Source organism: Atta cephalotes, assembly GCF_000143395.1.
Source record: "Atta cephalotes unplaced genomic scaffold scaffold00048, whole genome shotgun sequence".
NCBI lineage: Eukaryota > Metazoa > Arthropoda > Insecta > Hymenoptera > Formicidae > Atta > Atta cephalotes.
The window spans coordinates 1,960,251-1,963,458 of record NW_012130112.1 but is presented as its reverse complement, the minus strand read 5'-3'; positions in this window follow the sequence as shown (position 1 = coordinate 1,963,458).

Here is a 3,208-nt window from a genome sequence, read left to right as displayed (position 1 = left end):
ATATATATATATATATATATATATATATATATATGAGACGTTGGCAAGACATAAATTCAATATAATTAGAAATTTTTCACAAAAATGGAAATGGAGTAATTCAACCGCAATGCAACTGACATAGTTATAGCAGAAAAAGAAGAATAGCTTTAGGAATGAAATAGAACTTTTGTAAAAAATATACTTTCTTTTAATTAACTTTTATGTCAGAAACTATGAAAAACAATATAAATTATTATTATTTTATTCCAAATTAATCTAGTAAAAATTACAGCAAAAAATGACAAAGTGTTACTCTGTTTCTGTGACGTATTATTTGTTAGATAATCTTTATTCAACGAATTCTTTAAACATCCACGACAATGCATTCTTTTTAAAACTGCACGCAAATGAAATATAATTGATTATTGCAACATATTATCAGCATAGAAACAAAAAAGCGAACAAATTTACAAATTTGATAAAAGAAAATAAATTGCAAATGTAGTAAATATAATTATTTAATTAGTTCGTAATGTATATTCAGTATGTATTTTCACTCGTACATACGAGAATTCATTCATTATGTATCGATGCAATTACATATTCCTTTCAGCAGAATCTTGAAAAAGATAATGAGAAGCTTCCATTTCCGCGTAAGATACAATAGTTAGATATAATAGTTTTACAAGGCAATTTGCGAGAAGATAAATCAATTTTATAAAATTCTGTTCTTTGTTACATTTAAAGAAACATTGTTTAACAAAATAATAGAATTTTTATTTCAAGAGATCTTTTTCTTTAAGTCTATTTTTCTCAAGTGCAATGCATTATTCTTTCAATGATGAAATTTTTATTAACATTGAAATATTAAGATTAAAACTCTGTACTATCTCGCATGATTCGTATGAAAGGAAACCTCCAATACGGCATGTCAACACGTTCCCGAGAGAACATACGTGTTCCGACGTATTCTCATTACATATTACGACTGCATATGTTCCACATGCGCACTGTACACTCCTTCCGCACCGGAGGTGCTCTCGTCGCAATTTCCTCGTCGCATAGCTAAATGGTTCTAACGTGTTCAGTCTGACGCCAGTCATTTACGAATGTCCCAACTACTATAGAACAATGACGGCAACATATAGGACTTAATGAAAATTGAAGAAGCTATTCAAGATTTTCTCGAAGCGACTGCATGGAAAGCCATATACGCCATAATATTTTAAATGGCATCCTTGAAATTGTTTTTGTATCTAAAAATACGATGAAGTATAAAATAATGTCTAATGATAACAATATATCACAACATTCGAATCATGATGATGAAATATTTATCAACTATCTAAAAATAAAAAGAAAGTTGTATCTCCAATAAATATATTTTATATTTAGATAAAACTTATTTTATTGATATGTATGATATATGCAAATTTGAAAACAAAAAGTATAATATTTTATATTCTTAATATAATATTTCTTTGTATATTCTGGTGCTAGTATGTTTTGCTCGCGGTTTCATTTCTAAAAAAACATTGCATACAAAAAATATTAGTATATGTGTTATTTATATTATAGATTTTTGAATACGATATAAACACAAGAATAGGTCCCATGGTTTAATTTAATACACCGAGTGTCATCTGGTAATCGAGATACGAAACCGCAAGATGCTTATCGACTGCAAATATGCTATATACGATTTTTCAATCTAAATTGTCTTGTAAACTCACATTTCTGCAAATAATTATATCACGCTGAAACTATTATTTTTGCAAAATAGATATTTTATTTATTTACTTGTCGTCGCTGGGTATAAAGAATTTTTTGAGTGAAAAGTGTTCGCGAATAAGAAGAAACTACATAGAACTTACTATAATAATTACAATATTTATTATCACAAACTATGAATTAGATCGTACACAGTAATGTAAGAAAAACCGTTTGACAATAATTCATTCCAGTCTCCTCCGTTAGCTCTGTCGTGATAAAATCGCAATTGATATATGCAATACGATATCGCAGTAATGAATATCTGTAATGAATATCTATTAACATTATAGATATTCATAACATTAAATCTTTACTGCGTAAAAAATTCGACTTCGTAAAGAGGATTGAAACAATCTTTTAGTGGGAATAGTGATTTACAATGTGAGATTTTCCCTCAGGCCTCTCCGTCGCTTATTTATTATTATACACGATATGTCGTTTGAAAATTTCACGAAGAAGGCACCCTTTGACAATGAAAATTATACACTTAAAAATAGATAAAAATTATATTGTTTTCATAGAACTACTATATACATTCACAAACTAATGAAATTGTAGATGCTATAAAATCTATATCTCGTGCTATCCTTTTTTCTCTTATAATTAGTTCATTTATCGTTTCATTATCGCGCTTTATAAGTGTTCATGATCTTCAGCTTTGTGATCTTCGAAAAATCTTCGTAAAATATATTTTTATATAAAAAAAAACTATATATATAGTTGTAACCACATATATAATTATATAGTTAAAACTACATAATTATAGAGCGTACATAATCATTTACATGTATATACTTTTCATTAATATATACATAAACAATTATATACAATTATATGCATATATGTAACATTATTAATACATATAATTGTATAGTTATTTATATATATTATTTATGTGTGCTTTGTGTGATAATTTGGGACAATAAAACTACAGTTCGTACATGGCTTTATAGTTCACTTTCAAGAAACATACATGCTTTGGAATGTGACAACAATAATGATTCTAAGATGCATTTTTGAACGATGTAAGCTAAAGCATAAATAATTTATAAATATTTTCCTCTCTTTCTCTCTTTCTCTTTCTTTGTTGACTGGTCGAATAGCCTACCGAACTGTAGCATAAGTCCATCAAATTTCACTACGCTAGATCGAAATTTTCAATTTATTTTTAATTCTTTCTCTTTCTTTTCTTTCTTTTTTTAAAACATTGCTCTCTTCTTACCGTGAATATTACGTATATATAAAATAATTACTTCAATTTATCTAACGATAAAAAAAAAGAAAACGAATTCTCAAACAATAACAAGGTATACCACGTGCTGCTAAGAATCACATAAATGCTCGGCGTTGCCGGTCGTCGTCGTGTCTCGATATTGATGATCATTTTCTTCCGACATTGCGAGAAACCATGAACGCATTCTCCAGAGCGTTGGTCCATCAAAACAATATCGTT